The sequence below is a fragment of the Camelus dromedarius genome, chromosome 7 (assembly GCF_036321535.1).
Source record: "Camelus dromedarius isolate mCamDro1 chromosome 7, mCamDro1.pat, whole genome shotgun sequence".
NCBI lineage: Eukaryota > Metazoa > Chordata > Mammalia > Artiodactyla > Camelidae > Camelus > Camelus dromedarius.
The window spans coordinates 31,241,670-31,262,082 of record NC_087442.1 but is presented as its reverse complement, the minus strand read 5'-3'; the positions used below and the strand labels follow the sequence as shown (position 1 = coordinate 31,262,082).

At 42.2% G+C, this 20,413-nt stretch overlaps 1 long non-coding RNA gene across 2 annotated transcripts in view; it reads left to right on the top strand.

Moving 5' to 3' along the window:
- Positions 1–418: 418 nt before the first annotated feature.
- LOC135321740 (uncharacterized) overlaps positions 419–20,413 on the top strand; it is a 140,505-nt gene continuing 120,510 nt past the window's right edge. The window contains exon 1 of one of the 2 annotated variants that reach the window (XR_010381773.1): positions 419–479. This is a non-coding gene — a long non-coding RNA (uncharacterized LOC135321740). Of the gene's footprint in view, positions 480–574; positions 674–20,413 lie in introns of those variants that run through there. The other variant, XR_010381774.1, reaches the window with a different exon arrangement.

The following is a 20,413-nucleotide window of genomic DNA, read 5'->3' as shown; positions in this document are numbered from 1 at the left end:
AGCTTCAACCTCATCTGACTCACTGTCTTAAAAATTTAAACCTGATGTCTGAATTTAGTAATGATGACCCGAGTAATTATTTTTTCAAAAGTTTAAAAAAAAAAAAAAACCAGCAAATGTGGGCAGCTTTCAAAAGCTAATCAATACCCAACTTCAATAAATACTGAGCTATTTGTTCTGATTAGGGGCAGCTGGCTTGGCACGAGGAGACTAGAGGACTTGGAATCACCAATTTTGGTTGCTAAGCAACTTCCCCGCTAATTGGCCGTACAGCTGTGGGTCATAGCTGTGGCTGTGCCTCTTGCACTAAAGAGCTGTAGGCGGAGAAGGAACTAGATAAAGAGGTGGGGCAAACAAAGAAAGCAGGAGGAAAGAGTCGCTGCAGGCTGGTCTGAGTAGTTTCTGAATCCATCTGCAGAGCCCGGAGGGAGGGCTTTGTAGTCCAGAAGTTCAGGCTCCTGAACTGCAGGGTGAGGATGGTGAGTACTACTACTTTCTTGGGCTTCTTGGTGGAAGACTTAATAAGTCAATTCACTCATTCGCACAACATCTATTTACTTGGTGTCGAGGACAATCCGGACCTTAGTCTAAGACCCGGAGAGCACGGGAGCAAGCGGAACCCAACAGAGAGCTACCCTCAATGAGCGTGCTTCCTAAAGAGAACAAAGTGACCGTAAGTACTTTACGCAAGTGTCTGATACGTAGGAATTACTAAGTATTAGTAGTATCATTGTTGCTGTTGCTGTTAAGGGAGTGAAGAAACAGATAACATTTTGAAGTATATTCATCAGAAAATTCTTTGCATAGGATTTCACTTTTCAATATTGATAAGTTGTTCACTTTCTCTCCCATTGCTCTCCTTTTTCTGTTCTCGAGTCCAAACTCGTTCTGCTCGCCGCACGACAGGCCAATAAATCAGTAGACAAAGTGTTGGGGCAAGGAATAGCAACTTTATTCGGAGAGCCGGCAGACTGAGAGGATGGCAGACTAAGGTCTTGGAGAACCTCCTTCAGTCAGAATACAGGCTCCTTTTATGCAAGAAAAGTGGAAGGGGTGTGGTTGATTGTTGCAAACTTCTTGGTGTAGGAATTCTTTGTTCTTACAGCTGTCCATGTGGGCCTGCTCATGGTGCTCCTGCAAAACCTCCAACAAAACAAAGGTTGATCTCCATTCTGCAACTTGTTGAGTGCAGAGCTAGCAAGACTAAGAGGAGAAAATAGGGCACAGGGTTAAAGCCAAAGGAACAGATCTAATATGGAGACAGTTTTGTTCTTTTCTATTACATTTCTTTTCCGTTCTCTGTGATTTGGTCTCATTAAATATGTCCAACTCTTGGGTTGCCTGTCACCTGACAAACGGGTGCTAAATTTACCAGCCAATTAAGCAAAGATCTAAATATGGAGAAAAAAGAATATAAATGGGAATTCGGGTGAAGAAAATGCAGCACTACCGCGTCTTCCTTCCCACGGATGATGGACCGGTTGTTCTGACCTATACCTACTGTGCTTAGCTGGGCTTCCCCTTTCAGTTCTCAGAGTCCAACTGGGGTGTTGGGTGAGTATAGCTCAGTGATAGGGTGCAACGAGGTCCTGGGTATTATTCCCGTTACTGCCATTAAAAAAAAAAGGGTCCATTATTTTTACCTTTTGGTGCCACTATACGTGCTGTTTTGTTAGTGCCAGAGAGTGGAGACAAGAGGTAATGTAGGTAAAGAGGGACAAAGACTTGATGAAAATGTGGCTGGCAAAGGTCACAGGGCCCTGCGTTGTGTTTACAGAATACAAAAGAACTGCTCTGATGCTGATGCCCGTCCCCTCCGCCCCACCCCCCAGCCCGCCTCAGCTATCACAGAAAAGGGGCTTGATCTCCTTCATTAAGAAGCCCCAGGGATTAATTTTGCCTAGAAGTTGCGAGATGGTATCAAGTTTTAGTTTCAACAAAAGGGAACGATGGTGGGAATTTGCTAGCTACGGGATATTATTATTACTGGTCCTTGACATTAAAATAAATGTTGATAAAATTAAACAAACAAACAAACAAAAAAGAGTCCAATTGGGAAGCCAGTATAAAACATTAACCTTCTCTTTGGAATCGCTGCCGCAGCAGTTCTCACTATACCTCAGGCGGTGCGGGTTCCTGGTTGAGTGGAGGGAAAGAAAAGTGTCACAGCAAGCCGCAGACCGAAGCGAATATTTTAAGACTTTTCTTGCTACACTTCGGTTATATTATCTGTGATTTATTTTAAAAGTCTCTAGATAATATGGCTTATCATACGTGCGTGTCAGTTAATTTCATACGAGATCCTCGGTATCAGGTAGTATTTTAAGTTCCTTATTCAGCTACCTTACTCCAAAGATGACCAGTTAACACTGAAAAGAAGGGAATCGGGAGTCTACTGGCCAGAGGTGGTTTTGGCAAACACTTGAAATATCGTTATCTAAATCTACCCAGAAGGTTTGCTAGTTAGCAAAATGGACCTGAAGAATTTCTTTCATTAGTGGAATGAGAGAATGAAAGCTTTATGATTGGCTGGAAAAAATGTGCAGGCCCTTCTGTGCTTGTAAGTGAGCGTCTGCGTCTTCAGGTGGGCACCAGGTCCATTTGGTTCTGTGTTTCACTACTTACCAGAATATTCCCTTACCCAGTTCAGGTAGGAGGTTAACCTCTCATGCCTCTAACATCTCTGATGCCCTACTCTTGTCAGAGTGGCTGACAGGGCAGAGAGTGGGAACTCCCCTGACTTCCCAGGAACTGGTTAGAGAATGTTGTTGGGTCTGTTTGCTAAGAAAGGTTTGCACTTGGGGCAGAATTTAATGTAAGACTTACTTTCGTTATACTGCACCACCTTACCAGGGCGGAGGACAGGAAAGTATAGTTTCCCTTCGTCACTAACATCTGAATGACATTTATCCAAAGACCATAACAACAGTAAGATCTGGCACTTACAACAATTGGGCGACAGCAAAGTGTGTCCAAGTTGCTCTTGAAAACTCTACTAAATGGCTTCTAGTCTACCTGCATAGATCATTGAATGTTGGGAACCGCAAATGTGGGATAAGGCATTTGAAAAATAAATTTATAATATGACTCTATTGTTTAACTTTATTCTTAACATGGGTGATTTAATTAAGTCCAGGGAACTTTCACTGAGCACCTACTGTGTGACAGATAATCAACAAGGAGCCAGTGTTACAAAATGAAGAGTCCTTGCCCTTGAAGGATGTAGAGGTAATTGTGAGGGACAAAGATACATACACTGATATTACAACTGATGTGGAGGTATGCAGAGTGGGTTGGTAGAAAAGGCCAGCGTGGGCCTTGTTTAGGTTTCCTCCAGATGACAGCTGAGCCAAATCTTGACGGATGGATAACAGTAACTAATTAGAATAATAGCTTACATATACTGACCATTTACTTTACTGCATATCAGGCACTAGACTCAAAGCATATGTAATGCGGACATTGGCTGAGATCAAAGGCTCGGATCCAGTTAAGGCAACATGCAGGAGTCCAGGTGAATTGCATAAAGACCTCAACCAGGGCAAAGTTTGAGATGAAAATGAGGGAATAGGTTAAAACGTATTTTTTAAGTCAAATCCATGCATTTTGATTGACAGAGTGAATGTGGAAGATGAGAAAAAGGCAGGGGTTTGGGATGGCTCCCAAATTTCTGACTTGGGGGACTAAGTGTGTGAGAGGAAAGGTGAACAGGGATAACTCAAAGAATATAATCTATAGGTGATTCATTTTGGTCTCTTACTGCCTTTCTAGGCTTATTTAGCAGGGTAGTCTGTACCAGATTAGAACCTGGGCAAGTCCCACAGTTTATCAGCTCACTTGTGGGTAATAAACATTTGTATTGTCACTGGATGTCACAGGATGCCCTGATAGGAAATTTAGAAGTCTCATGTCTTAGTTCAAACTCTGACCTTGACTTTGGGTGACACCCTCTACCCTCCTCTAGCTCAGATTTTCATCAGGCTGGAGCCACGCTGTGGGACAGGGACCATGGCTCCCCTCTTTGGCTTTGTCGCTCTGCCCACCTCCTCACTCGTTATCCAGTCAGCAGGGTGGGGTGATGAGTGGCTGGCAGTGGTGGGGGGTGGTGCAAGGGTTGAGTCTCCAGTTCTCACTTCCTGTGGAGGCTTCAATTTGGACTGAGCTGATGTTTAAAGTTGACTTTTTGTGGGGAGACCTCCCTTCTGTAGTTCCTTTCAAGAAACAAACAGAAGTGTGCTTACATGGTTGTTTTCTGATCTGTCCACCAAGCCTGGCTGTTCCACCTTCTGACGTCTGATCACTATGGTCAAGCAGGACCCCAAACTCCATGCTGGCTCCTTGCCTGTGTAGCCCAAATCCCATCTCTGGAAACATTCTCATCTCTATTTCCGCAACAAACAAAGGTTGGCAGGTCCACCCTAATTTTGCTGGCAAAGCAATTAGCACTTCTCTAGCTCCTGGCTCTCCTGGCTGGAAGTCAGTCCTGAGTCCAGTGAGCGTCACATTTATCAAGTGTCAGGCAGCACACTTTCTGGTCTCCCAATTCCAGGAAACATATTTAAAAGTTCTTGGTGTGGCCTCCCTGAAGCCCCTCTATGACACTTGGGTTGAGAAGGCAGTAACCTCCCACCCCGAAAGAGGCAGTAGTTGCCTCCCCAAAATATGTTTTTATCAGTCTCTTGATGAAAACTTCACCTTGAACATCCTATTAGAGGAGCACCTTTAGAGACTGGAGACATTATCTAGAACAGATTCCTAGTGGAGGAGCTGACTGGAAAGAAGAGAAAGCCTGGCCCTGAACACAGCTGAGAGCAATCAGTGGTTAACTCACTTGGTGTACCAGCAGCCCGAGGGGCCATGAGGCAGATCAATTAACAGTTCACTCCAAAGCTCTGCCTGCCTCAGTGCCCCATCAGACTTCTCACTCGGGCAGAGACACAAAATCTGGTATAGGAGACAAGTAGGGAAATCTTCCTCCAGAATCCTCTGGTTTGGATGGCACCAGTTCCCCAGAGGACTGAACCTCATTATGAAGACTGTCCTCCTGGTGGCTGAGGCTGCCTTGGTTGCCGAAGTTCCCCGGAACTGCTCCACATTCTGATGGTATGACGTCTGCCATTACCCTTGTTTGTGGTTTTTATCTTTGCCCTTGGTTTTCCCACTGTGCTGCTCTGTTCATGGGGGGTGAAGTCCTGCCTCTGCTTTCCCTAAGAATGATTTCTTGAGTTGAGGATTATTGCTCTTTGAATTCACAATCTATGCCCACACCTGGATCATCAGCCACTGGTGGGTCACCCGTCAGCCCCTGGTGTATCCTGCGTTTTAGCCCAGGCAGTCTCCCATGCAATCTAAAATGCCTCTACTGGAGACTTGGCGGTGTCATTACTCTGACTTAAAAGGCAAGGATATGATGTAAGAAGGCCCACCAAGAGGAGCAGTTGCAGTATCTGGCAGTGGAAATGGAGATAAGCCTGCATGAGCACTCTGTTGATTTCTGTGCACCAAAAATCACGGTGATTCCCAGGACTGCAAAGGTTAAGAACCTGGTGTTGATTTTCATGACCACTAATTGATACCTGAAAAATAAAAATCTAAGCTCATCGAATGTGTTCAGTTGCAGAGAGTGAATGTGAAATATGATACTGATATTTTCTCTATTGATTACTCCAAACTTCAAAAAGTCATGTATAGATAAAAAGCGCCAGGATGGTCATGCAAAGTCACACAAGGTGACATCATTTCCTCAGTTCTCAATGAGGCAGACAGTGAAGTAAAACAATGCAGAACACCGGACAGATTAAGAATACAGTTGTTTTCATGACTAACCCTCCACTGCCATGGAAAGCTACTTAAAATCTCCTTGACAGAGTTTACAAACAGATTTTGAAAGTCTTACTGTCAGTGCTTATTTCAACTCTCAATAAAGACTAGAATTGAAAAAAAAAAAAAAGTTTAAAAGGTGACGCCCCCTGCGGGAGCAAGGCGGAGGGAGCGCGCCAAGATGGCGCCGGCAGCGGCTCCGCGAGCGCGTCGCCGTGGGCCTTGGACGCCTGCCTCCTCCCCCCCCCCCCCCCCGCCCCCTCCGCAGATGCCGCACGACCAGCAAACAAGCCTCCTTCGTCTGGACCCCTCTCCTTCGGCCGCTTCTGCGCTGGGCCCCGGGGCAGGTGAGTCCGCCGGTGAACGCGAGCTTTCTGAGAGCTGCCTCAGTTGACTCAGGGGCGTCAGGCTGGTTGGGTTTCGTACTAGATGCTGGGAGGTTCCTGCCTCAGGCGCGCGTCGTTAGGAGCCTGTGCCCAGGGCTGTCCCAGGCCTGGCCTGACTCGTAAACCCTCTGATGTGTGAAATTCCGCCACTTTATCAGATGGGGAAACTGAGAGTTGGAAAGGACTACAGTGACATCACTCATGTTGCAGAATTAGCAGAAGAGCCGGGCTTCAAATGTAGAGCTTGAATTTACCCACAACTGCGTACACCTGAGGTGAGCTTGGCTTTGCGCGTGGAGACGCTTTAATGAGGGCACGATACGTTCTCTTCGAAGCTGCAGCTCTGAGGGGCTAAAGGTTCCTGGATCACAGAAACAGTACCTGCGGTATCTGTAGCAAGTGATTGCAAGAACGAGTGTTTTTAGAGACCTGAATTCCATATTTCAGTAACAGACGTGGCTCTTTTTATATGTGTTTATTTCTTCGTGGTCTGCTTAAGTTCCCAGATGGGTTGTGGCAACTCTTTTTCGGCCCCCAGTGAATCAATGGGTAATACTTTTGAAATTAATTAGCACCATAGTGTGTTAGATGGGCTGTGAGAATCACAGTGGAGGCAGGTTAAGAGTGGTTATTAGAAAGCAGAGTATTCGGAACCGGTGGTTTATGGTTATCGTTCTTTTGGAGATCAAGAATCTCACCTCCTGAAACTTCAGATGACTTAGACGTTAAGCCAGTTTCTGTTAAAGGTCCACTTGAAGAGATGTTTCTTGAAATCAGGGAACCCTTGTCTTATTCTCAATACGCGGTACTAACCCTGTGGCTAGTCCTGAGAGGTACTCAGTACGGTTACTCACATTTAAATGATGTGGTTTAATGCAAACATGCAGGCTTTTTCACATCAGAAAATGTTTTATTACTAAAACTACTTTTATTATCCACCGTTTTCTCCTTATCTATTTTATGCGGTGTTTGGAGGTATAATAAACCTTGGATCAGTTGGCCAGCTTAATTGAAAAATGTTTTGAAAGGAAAAGTCAAAAAGCAAAACAAAATGTATTGAAAACCACTCCTGTACCAATCTCTTCCCTCTGTTAAGTTGTAGGAAGTGGAGAACAAAAGCATTACCAACCAAGGCTTTTAGCGGAAACATAATTGCTTACACATCCAAATGCATCAGCCAAGTTTGCAACACGCGATTAGGCAGCCAATTGTGTTGAAAATATGCTTGCTCATTCACAGGAGACCACGCCCCAGGGCTCACCCACGTGCTCCTCTTCATTCCTGGAGTTCAGTTAACGCTAGTCCGTTCTCGCTAGCCCCTTGTTGAAAATGTAATGGGGCTGCTGGGTGCTAAGAATCATTTGGGTGCAAATAAAAAAACTATTGTCTTCAACAAACCCCACCTTAGGCCAGGAAAGTCTCTCTCTCTCTCTCCAGCCTTTTCTAGTAGCTAGAGTCGTTCTATCAAAGGATGCTGTAATTCATGAATGGTTATGTGCCAGACACTGTCAACAGTGTATTGTATTTATATATGCTGTCACAGAGATGGAGCAAATCATACATTTTTTTGAATTTACATGTTGGATGAAGAGTCAATCAATTTAGAGGAAAAACTGCGTCAAGTTGTATATTTGGTCTCAGGTGTATTTCCCGATTTTCATCTCCCCACCTGAAGTTAATTTAGTTTTCAATTCTCAGGTGAGTGTGTTGGTGATTTGGAAACCCAGCTTTCCATGTCTCGGAATTCTTTTCTAACCGTAACACTGATTTTTATTTGTTTGTTTTTTTCAGTGACCTGAAATGTGGCACAGCCATTGTACATTCCTTAATCTCATCCCAAATATCAAAGTAAAGCAGGATCATCTTTTTTTTTTTTTTTTTTTTTTTAATCTTTCACTTTTCCCCCCTGGAAGTGCAAAGGGAAGTATTGTGCAACATCTGGGCTTCAGGTATTCAGAAGACACAAGGTGATATTTGAAGTGTGAAGGTGACTGTCCCATCCTTTAGTCGAATAGTTTTTAGCTGTATGGTTGATGGCTTAACAGGTCATCCTTTAGGATCAACCTAGCAGTGTTGGGATCAACTCTGTTGGAAATTGGTTCCTCTGGGATAATAAGTGCTAAATGTTGTCATTCCCAGCAGGCTGCCACCTAAAATGTTGGCAGTGAAACTGGGATGCTAGCTAGCCAACTAAGTGGAAAGAGTAGCATGCCTTCCATGGAAACAACAAGTTCATTTTCTATTCTCTGAGTGTGAGTGTTTGTTGATTTCCTGGCCATTGTCACCCCAGACAAAGCATAAGGCACAAACTCCATGTTTACCTGTCAAGCTGACCATTGGGCTCTGTATTAGTTTCCTATTGCTGCGCCAGTAAACGACCACCAGCTGAGTGGCTTGAAACAACACAGCTTTATCATATTCCATCTGCTCATCACGGGTCTCAGTGAAGTAGAATCAAGGTGTCTACAGGGTTGGGCTCTCTTCTGGAGGCACTAGGGGAAAATTTGCTTCCTTCCCTGTACCAGCTTCTAGAAGCCTCCCACAGTCCTTGGCTTGTAGCCTTCTCCCTCCATCTTCAAATCCAGCAACTTTGAACTTGAACTGGGTCAAGTTCTTCTTGCATCTCTGTGACCTCTTCTGCCTCCCTCTTCCACTTATAAGGACCCTTGTGATTATATTAGATAATACAACCATAAGGATAATCCAGAATAATCTCTCGATTTTAAGTATAGCTAATTGTTGACCTTAATTCCATCTACATCCTTAATTCTCCTTTGCCATGGAAACTAACATATTCACAGGTTCCTGGAAATGGGATGTAGACACATCTTTGGGGGCGGGAGGGGGCATTATTTTGTCTACTACAGACCCTTTTTCATTTTGACTGATATGAATTAAAATATGTTTTCAAGGAAAATTTCCAAAAGCTACCTGCAGGCAGTAAACAGGAAAACATATCTTCCAGGCAAGTCCATTCTTTGCTCTCACCATTATCTTTAAATGGCTCGGCTAGTAGCCCACGGATTTTAAGATGCAGTGAGCTCTGGTTCCACATTGTCTGCATTCTCACTGCACTGAGCCCCTACCCTCCCCGCTCGCCTTTGTGTGGGCAGTGGAGCTCTGCTCTCAGTAACGAGCCCCTCTGCCACAGAGCAGACCTTTTGAAGAGTGCCTACTTTTCATCATGCCAGAGGATGAGCTCACACACGTTCACACTTGCCTTTGTTCCCTCCAGGCTCCCATACCTCATGAGTTGCCTCTTTGCTTTCAGGGGGAATCAAGGTAGCAGACCTCAACAGCATTCTGTTTCAGGGGTTGAGGAGAGGCAGCAGAGAGGGGAGGTAGGTTATATCCAATGGCCACCTCTTTCCCGGGTTTGCCCTCACAGCAGCTGGAGGGCTTGGAGGTGCTAAGCCCTCTGATTTAGAACTACACAGGTCTGAAGGCTGAGCATTTTCTATGAAGGGCCTTCATCTTTGGAATTCCCTCTCCAAGGCTATTGACCTAGATGGCCTGAAGCAAATTCCATCTCACTAGTAAAGTGGATTTCACAGTTAATATGGCCAAACTGATTTGGATTATTTATTTTCAGTGTTAGCCACAGTTGTGGCTCTCTCAGATGTGTGCCGGCATTGAACGCATCTTTAGAAATCTCGAGAACAAACTGCACCGTCTGAGACAGGAGAGGGTTTGGCTGTAATCTCTTTGTGTTGCCCGTGACTTGCCCCAATACTGAATCGCAGCCTCCACTCTGTGGTTATTTCTTCCATGTTGTTTTTTGGCCACGTTAACCTACCTGACCCATTCCTGTGTTTGATTACTTAGGGTGTCTCCCTCTACATCTCCGGATAGCAGATGATTGACAAAAATAAGTGTAAATAAAGCTGGCGGTATATCTGCGTATCAGGTTGGCTGTACTCGCCGGTGTGGGGGGGGTGCCTGGAGCAAGGTGGACGTGAAGGAAGTCATTAGCTCTGCAGCAGGGGCGAAGAGAAAAGCCAGTTCTGTCAAAAGTGGATGTTGAAACAAAAGAAAATCACCCCGTCCCAAATGCTCTGGGCTGAATCTGCCTTCCTGGGGTCTTATTCTGGTTCAGAGGTAGCTCTGTCCTTGAAGTACTCTCTGTTGAGTGACACTAGTCCATGGTATCAAGTAGTGTTTCAAATACCTAGATTAAAAGCCTTCTGCATTTAATGTCTCAGCTCCGACAGGTATATAAACCAAAATGAACTTGCAAATTTCATTGAAGCTTTCTCCTCTCGCCCAGGCTAGTCCCTAATGTCACAATTTCCACATTCCTGACAAAGAATCTTTTACTCTAACCAAGTTCCCGGTCACAGTTGGCAGCTGGCCCATCCAGCGGGGGAAGGTGACTTTCGTGGTGTCCTCGCTCTTGCAGGGGGTGCAGGTTAACATCCTCCTTGGGCAACAAGGGGACTAATATTCTGCTCTCTTTTCAAAGCTCTGAAGGATCAATGTATGACATGCGATACTCGAATTGATGCTATTTCTGTCCTGAAAGCATTAACTCCAGTTCCCTTCCTAGTGGAAGAGGTGAGGCGATGTGACTCTTGGCTCAGCACTACCCAAATACATACTTAAAAAAAAAAAAAAAATAGACCATGGATTTTAGGTACATTCAGACCAAGCAATGCAGCTGTTTTTTTTTGTTTTTTTGTTTTTGTTTTTTTTTTTTTTTAAATAGATTCAATGAGTATTCAGTTCAGTGTGGCCAGTGTGTCCCTTAGCCTGGCCACCATCTCACAGGGAGCTTGCTTCCAGACAAGCTGCTCTTTGAAATGTCCCAGCAAATGGTTTACATCACTAGCAGAATTTCTGCACTTAAGGGATGGTGTATTTATAGATGCCTTGACCCTCACCTACAGAGTAGCATTGACAGAGTCGCTTTCTTAGGGTTCTGACACAGGAAATAGAAGCATTGGTTTGAGTGTGCACTGTGCTCCTCTTGAGACTTTCCATTAGAGAAAGGTGGGCCTGTGAACTCAGAAGAAGATGATGTGGTCAAAGACAGCTGAACTCAGAAGCAGGTTCAGGTTGGACCTCCTGAACTGAATGAATCTGCTCAAGGCCTAGCAGGGAGTTGAAGGTCCTCTTCTTGGGGAACGAACAATTCTCTTTTTCATGACGGGAAGAGAATGGTCGCTCTCTGGGCTGTCCTCAAAGCTCAGGTGGCCTCAGTATTGGACCAGATGGGGTCTGCAGCTCACATACCTAAATCATTTTAGCATTTCTCTCTGGTTCCTCCCATTCTGATGGACTAAATAGTCAATTATTGCTTTGTAGGGCTTTTTCCAGCTTTATTGAGACATAATTGGCAAATAAAACTATAAGATACTGAAAATGTACAACATGATGACTTAATACATGTAGACATTGTGAAGGGAGGGTCTTGTTAAATTAACATCTCTGTTGATTGCTTTGTATTGTAGAACAGCCTAACCCACCAGTCCCAGTGCAGTCTGCCCAGGATACCGATCCTCTCCCATTAGTCTGCTCACTCTGACCCCTGCCTGGTGCTTACCCTGTGTCTGATCACATCTGGGGCTCATCAGGTTACAAAACATATGTCAAACATCTCTAAATCACCCTTCAAGACTTACTTTCTTTTCCTGTTAATCAGCAAGTATGGACCTTCAGTGGTGTTCCAACTATTTTTTTTTCAGAGCACGTTCATATTATGTATCCAAGATTACAGGAACAGCCTGTTACAACTGTTGGCTTTGTCCTTGCAACTAAAAACAGTCCCCAGCACTCATTTGAATATCTTGCTTTCAATTTTCAGTGCTCTATGTAATCTGATTCTGTAGTCATTGTATCTCATGTAGAGAGATTTATTTCAGTGTCCAAGTGATGTTCTTGGGTTGTGATGAATCCAGAACCATGGTTTGAAACATGGTCCATTAACCCCACAGTCTGTATTTTCTGCTTTGACAGGTTCTACCATACCTTCATTTGATGCTCTCCATGAAAAAGAATTGTGGTCTTTATTTTTAATGTGACTAGATCCCCCAATTATTTGAATCATATGGCGGGTCAAAGTTTTCCTCTCTCATTTCTTTGAGTTTCCTTTGCTTGAACAAGGGTGGTATTTCTACTGTGGTCTCATTAATATCTGATTAGAACTGGAATAATTTTCCCTGATTTTTATTCTCTACATGTATTTTTTTGGATTCTGGAATATTTTATTGCATTCTCTTATTGTAATTAGACATTGCGCTAAAGTTTAGACATTTTCTCCTCTGTAATTTTTGGACCCTCGTGCCTTTGTCAAATTATCATCTAGAATGCAGTTACAGGAGGAGAGATTTTGTCCTTAGCTTTCCCCACCTTGAAATTCTATTTGTAAGTCACTTGTCTTTCCGTGCAGTTCTGCTGACCAAGTCATTCTTGATTTAATTGCCCGTCTTACATTGAAATTAGCTGTGACTCCCCCACATTCTCCACTCGCCTTTTAACCCCTCAAGGCTCTATTCTTGTAGTATGATTATGCAGTCGTTCAAATGAAATGAATCACAGATGAATCAGGTCATTCAGGTTGTGTCTACACAAATAAACACTGGGGTGGGAATTCAGCTACAGGAAGAGGTTTTGAGCTGTAGATTTTAGTTTAAAAATGGGCACCATCTCTTTCTTCTGGGATCCTGATGAGGGAGGCAAAAATGGCATGATTCCTGATTATTTTTCACTGCAACCGACACAGATCTGCCTGCTCCACTGGCATCCTTGTTTTTTCTCTCTGGTTCCTTGTGATGATTCCTGAAGTATTGGGGTGAAATCTTTAGGTTGAAGGATACTCCTAAATTGGATGTGCATAGAATTTACAGATCACCCCTATTTCCACAAATGTACTGCTCTTGGCAGTGGGCTGACTTTGTTTAAAAAAAAAAATTATTTGGGATAAGAGAATTACTACTTGTAAATTCAGCAGCCTATCCTCAGAGTAGAAATTTTGCCTCAACTTAAAGGAAAGTTCTGGTGAACGTAATTCTGACATTAATGATGCCTCCAAATTAGGAAGAGAGTGCTGTGGGGAGGAGCCTTTCTGGCCCTTTGGATGTGCACTCCTGGTGCCATTCCAGGTTCATGGTCTCTGAAACAGGCTGTGTCCACGCCGAACTTTCCGGAGTCAAGGATGTCTGCCTTGAGGAGGGGACTGAGACAACTGACTATCTCTTCTCTGTCCCCCAAACACCTAGAATGACATTAAAGAAGCCCAGAGAATAATAAATTCATAAACACACTAAAATTCAGGATCGAAGGAGGGGAGTGGGATGGAAATAGCTATCGAAAACTGAGTATCTCGTCAAAGTTATAATGAGGCATAAGTCAGAATGGAGAGAACCATAGAGATGGGGCAGAGGGAGCAAAAGCAATTTTTCACAGCAGAGTTTCCCCAAGTTGGCAGGTTAGAGCAGGATTGGGAGAAGGGGCAGAAACCGTGACAATGGACTGACACCTTAACTACAGAGTGTCTGCAGTGGCCCGTATCACCCACACTCACCTCTCAGCCTGCTTCTACCGTAGTGCTGTTGGCTCCAGGTTGGGATCAGAAAGATACCCTCAGGCATAATAATCTACCACCCATTTCTATCACACAACTTTTAGAAAATTCACTTTCTCAGTCTAGGTCACAGATATATTGTTATTTATTTTTCTGAATTACCTATTTGTATGCTCTACAGATAGATCATCTACAGTAGAAAACATAAAATAGAAATTCTTAAAAAGTATGAGAAAGAATTCCAAATAGAAATTCTAATACAGGCCTCTTTCAATTAACATTAGAATCCATTTCTGAAAAATTAGACATTCCACGTGAAAATATTAATCATGAGCATAATCTCCTTGTTTAACTGAGAATAATTATAATGTGTCAACTCCAAACTCCCAATTAATTTCCTAAAATGTGACGAAAATACAGTTAACTACCTATAGGTAATATTCTTAAAATGTAAAAGGCTGAAATATCTGAAAAAACGTAGTTACTAACAGACAGCTGCTTTTAGAACAGTAACGTGTGCTCTGAACTTCACAGTGGACACACACCTTTGTTGACACTTGAAAGCTTTTTAAAAAACTTCTATGTGTGATTCTGAGATTTAACCCATTATATTCAGATATATCTCAAGACATTTCCATCATTTGGTTTAAAATGTATTGAGTTAGGAGGACTTAAATATATTTTTTTTCTGTAAAATGTTGGCCAAAAATGGTTGTATTGAGAGATACAAATGTTCTGTGAAGATTGGGTATTAAAAGAGGCATTTTGCTGGAAACTAGCAATCAGTGAGACTGTCTGCTTGGAGGGTGTGCCTGTTTTCTCCAGTTACCTCAGCAGAACAACCTGTGTTCTCTGAAGTGAAATCGGCCCCTTTTGGAGGCTACTGCTTTCTAAAGACATCAGGTGGTCTCCCAGGGAGGCTGGTGTGGGAGCTACCATTTTGGGTCAGGGCCTTCCTCGTATTAACAGTGGCTAGCGGGGAAGGCATCCATGCACCCCAGGTGAAGTCTGTTGGTCCCCACACACCCAGAATTAGCAGTCATTTCTCTGTTTAAAAGAAAAGCACAAGTCAGATACAGAAACCTAGTGACGGTGATGTAAGATTGGTCATCTGCTCCTTCATTCAGGTGCATGAAGGCAAAACCATGCATAAACAATCACTTGAGGACAACTGGCAGCATAAAAGAGAAAGAACGAGAGTAAATCAAAACAACAGACACTGGAAAAATGTATAATTTAGGGAAGAAAATATAACATGTTTTTAAAAAAACATAATTACTGTTTTATAGAGATTAAAGAATATATAGTACCCATATAACAAGAACAGGCTGCTAAGGAAAAGAATCAGAGAATAAGAATGAGTTGATGAAAACTTAAAACACAAATTGCAAAAACAAATCAGGAAAAAGGTAAAAAGAAAAAGTTGAGCGGATCACCCAGAGTAGAAGACAAGAGAGGAAGCGACAGAGAAAGAGATGGAAAATGTGAAAGAAAATCAAGGGCATAGAAGGTAATCCAAGAAATGGTAGATGAAATATTTGATGTTTATGTTTAATTACTTGTTTATTAAAACACTGGGAGAGTAGTTTAGAACTGTTTTTTGTTTGTGCGTTTAAACAGGGAAAGGAAGATGATTTTCCTTTGCTTTGAATTGTAAATCTTCCAGGATCAGAGCCTGAGCATCTTTGTAATTCATACTGAGATGGTGAAGGAGCAATCAAGATTGAACACAAATAGCTTTCTCTTTTTCCCCTTGTTTCTGTGACTGTTAACCCTCAAGTAAGTGAGGAATTTTGTGACTCATTTCTAGAGAAAGAGATTCCTTTCTGTAGTTGAAGGAAGAAGCAGAGCGGTTGAGGACAAACCCGGCAACCTGTGCAGGGATTCCATTTGCTATAAAGAAACGAGAATTTATTGGTGCAGGTCAAAGTCAGAGGCATTTCATGGTAGATATAGTTAATCAGAAATGTTCTCGCTAATGTTCCAGGTGCCCATTTAACTCTATGCATGGTCACCTTACCATCTCAGTCTCTAACCACTATTATCCAGGAAGGATGATTTAGTTATCTGTATGGGGGGGAAAAAAATCTCTGGCATTTAAGACAGTGTGTAGGGTTTGAAGCGACTGTTCTGCACGACACCGTGGGCCATGGAGTTCACAGCTCCAGGAGCAGGGTGTGATGGAAACAGTGCAGGACAGCCCTCTGGAGAGAGCCAGAGGGGGCCGCTCTCCTGCAGAGTGGTTGCAGGCAGGCTACCCTGGTCCCAGGTGTCAACCCCGAAGGAGGAGTGCCCCTGGGGGAGCTGGATCAATCCTGGGACAGACCTGGAAGTCTCAGGAGACCTGAGACCAGCCAAAGTTGTTTATGGTTTTTGTAAATCCTAGGAAGGTCCAATTTAATCTGGCTAAGACACCACTCCCCCCGCACCCCCCCCCCCCGCACCTGACAGGGCCAAGGCTAACTGAGCCTCAGGGTAAGACAGAAGAAGGCAGTGTACATCTGTGGCTAAATACATGGCAGTTGTTAAATATTGGAGTTCACAAGTTGTGTCACCTGAGAGGTCTTGGTTTTCAAGTTCTCATAGTCTCCCAGGAAGTGACATGTACAATGTGCACTAAGACTTATTTTGTCACATGTCTTTTGATACATTTGAATAAACAATTAAGAAAGCATTTTATTATCTATAGATTAATTATTGTATTCATATTTATGCTCTAGTCTTAATGTGTATTAACACAAATTATACTAAATTAATACATATGCTTATACTTCTCCATATAAACACTGTCATAAAGTATGTGGCCTAGGTTTGCTGGCATTTTATGATTTGCCTTATAACAATGAGTTTTTACCACACTAAACGTATCTGACTGGTTAATACAATGGAAATGTTTAACATTTTAAATGAAAAATATAGCATTTGAAAATAGCTTTGGTTTTAAAGCAACAGGTCCTACAAAAACATTATTCTGTCTCCATAGTCCAATTACTCTATAATGAATAAATATGATTCAATACAGAAAATCGAAGCAGTATTAGGAAACTCTTGAGTATGTAAAAATGAAAAACTTGTAAGAATGGTATGAGACAGATTGAACTGAGAAAAAAATTGTTATTCCAAACACTATTTAATTAAAAGAAATTTATAGCAGATTAGCTTTGCCATTACTTTCAGTAATTTTCAAAAACAACAAAACTACATTATTGCTTGGTGCTTTCTATTATCTTCATATGTATTAATTTGTTAATTACACTTTACGTAAATCAGTGGAAAACAGCTTAATTTGTCTAAGCTTGGTAGAATTTCTGAGCCTACGAAGAATCACTCCCTAGGCTTACTTAATTTCTATGTAGTCTGAAAAGTAATGTCACCGATAAGCTAATACAGAGAATATATTCTTTATTTAACCATGCAGTGCCCACATAGAAGTTTTCAGATACATATATTCAGAGTACAGCACAGCAAAGAATTGGGTGTGAGAAAAGATGTCTAAAGTAGATACTTTTCTCATATCTGAATTAAGATATGCCAATGTTATACTACACTTTCTTATTATCACATGCATATCCATATTGCAAGATAATTTTAGATCACCTTAAAATCATACATTTATATTGCATCTGTATGAGAAAAAGATGTGGGGAAGGAGGGCTGATTTTCACCTGAGGTGGAAGTCTAAACTTATTCTAAAGTCTGAGGTTATTGTAGTAACTTGAATAGTGTCCTCTGAGAATTCATGTGTACCCAGAACTTGACTGTGACCTTACTGGGAAACAGGACCTTTACAGATATAATCAGATGAGTTAGTTGAGGTCATAACTGATTTAGGGTGGACTCTGAATCTAATGACTGGTGTTTTTATTATTGAATAATAAACGAAGATTGAGTGTATAATCTTTTCTACTAAAATTGAAACTTTCCAGAAACAAATACAAAGTCTTATCCTTGATCTGTAGTAGTTTTGGTTTGTTTTTCCTGCTTTCAGTTTTGTTTTGCTTTGAGGCTTTTTTAGTTTGTTTGCTTGTTGCTGTTGTTTTGATTTTGTTTTTAGCCACATAGTGGTCATTTCCTCTTCTTTCAATAAAGCATCCCCGTTTCTTTTTGAGGAATCACCAGTATCCCATCTTGGTGAAATCTTGGGACAGATATCAATAAAGGTTTCTTTCCCTCCTCTATTCAAGGAATGGACATGAGATCAAAGCTAAGCTAGTTGCATTCTATATTCCAAAACCGAGTTTTCAGCAGAATGATGTAAGTATAGAAAAATAAGTTTAGAGGTAATAATCCAAGTGTTGGTGCCCTGAGTTTTTACTGTCTGAACACTCAGAAATTCCCTAAATCCTTTCCTTTGCAAGCCTAGTTCTTTAGCTGACATTCCATCACTCTGTCAGCTACCCCAGAGCCTTTGAGTAAATTCAGATCCCTGCTGCTTGCACCCAAAGAATCCTGATACCTCCGCAAAGTCTAGTTAATTGCTCTCCATGAAGTAGCTGCTCAGAGTAACAGTCAGTGTTCACAGAATCCACTCTATTTCAAACAGAAAGAATTCTAGAGAGCTCATGGAAACTTTGAAAAGGCAAGAGAAGCATCCCCAAGTTCCTAACGCAGAATTGGCCTGGTGAGGAAGTTACTACCACTAAGGCCGAATGGTGAGAGCCAGGTATCTTATATGCTTTTGTTGCTTGTGCTTTTAGTGTTAGATCCAAGAAATCATTAGCAAGCCCAATATCAGGAAGCTTTCCCCCTATGTCTTCTGTTAGGAGTTTTACTGTTCAAAGTCTTAGGTTTAAATCTTTAATCCACTTTGAGTTGATTTTTGTGTACAGATTAAGATAAGCATCCAATTTCCTTCTTCTGCTCATAGATATCCAGTTTTCCCAGTGCCATTTTTTGAAGAGACTGAACCATGCATCTGATAAGTGATTAATATCCAAAAAATATAAGGAATTTCTACAACTCAGTAGCAAAACCCCAAGTAACCCAATAAAAAACAGGCAAAGGAGTTGAATAGATATTTCTCCAAAGAAGACATACAGATGGCCAGCAGGTATATGAAAAGATGCTCAGCATCACTAATTATCAGGGAAATGCAAATCAAACCACAATGAGATACCACCTCACACCAGTTAGGATAGCTGTTATACAGAAATATACAACAAAAGATAACAAGTGGCAGGATGTAGAGAAATTGGAACCCTTGTATACTATTGGTGGGAAAGTAAAACAGTGCAGCTGCTGTGGAAAGTAGGATGGCAATTCCTCAAAGAATTACAAGTAGAATCATCATGTGATCCAGGAATACCACTTCTGATTATATATCCAAAAGAATTGAAATTAAGATCTCGAGGAGCTATATGAACTCCCATGTTCATTGCAGCGTCATTCATAACAGCCAAGATGTGGAGACAACATAAATGTCCACTAACAGATGAATGGATAAATAAAATGTGGCATATACTTAGAATGGAATAACATTCAGCCTAAAAAGAAGGAAATCCTGCCATATGCGACCACATTGGTCTACCTGAAGGGCATTATGCTAAGTGAAATAGGCCCCTCACAAAAGGACAAATACTGCATGATCCTTTTACACGAGGAATCTAAAATAGTCAAACTCATAGAGACAGAGTAGAGCGGTGGTACCAGGGCCGGGGGAAGGGGGAATAGGGAGTTGTTCAGTGGGTATGAAGCTTCCTTTATGAAAAATGAATGCATTCTCAGGACTGTTGTACAGCAGTGCCAGTGGCTACCAGTGCCGTAGTGTGCACTTAAATATTTGTTAAAAGGGTAGATCTCATGTTGCAAGTTCCTCCCATAATAAAAAATAAATAAATCCCCCATCCCCTTTTCTTTAGAGGTGCCCAACCTCCACCACTCCCCTCCCCCTCTCTAGGGGTGGGAGTTGGTAGTGAGGAGATGACTGTTTTATAAAGAAGTGAAAAAAAAAATGTGAAATAAGAAAAAAAAAAATGAATGCCAGGAATTTATCTTTATTGCATTTACTACTGCTACTGCCACAGTCCCAGTGCAGCTTCTCCATGAGTACTTCACCATGGCAACCACTGCTTCTTAGCTGCCACCACCCACGTCTTCTCTGCCCCCCAGGGCTAGTGAGATGGGGGCTTGTGGCATAGGCAGTACCTTCTTTATCTGTTCATCCAATGGGAATTTGAATACTCATCTGTACACTAGGGAGGTAGGGCTCACTCACATTGTGGACATTTCCCTGATAATATAGGAAAGCTGTTTACAAAATGATGGGCAAATAAAAGGGGAAGTCACCTTTGACTATGACAGATGTTCACAATATCAGCAAATTTTTAATAGATGGATTAATAAAGAATTGAAGACAGTAAAAGTGTGGTAGATTGGAATAATTCCTCAGTTTGTTATCTCTCCCATATCTACTCCCTTTGCATGTTAACTTTGAAGCTCCTCCTACTACAGCTGAAGTCCCTGGCCATAGATTTAGGGTGCAGTCACCTGACTTGCTCTGTCAAGGATGTTAGCAGATATGACATAAGCAGAAGTGTGAGAAACACAGATGTGACCAGGTTTGTCCTCCTTGCCATTGCCATGAGGACATAGTGGGCCACCCAAGGGAAAGAGAGATGCATGGGCAATCCAGCTAAGGGCAAAGCCATTCAATCCAGGTCAGCCTGTCTAGATCCATTGTCCCTCA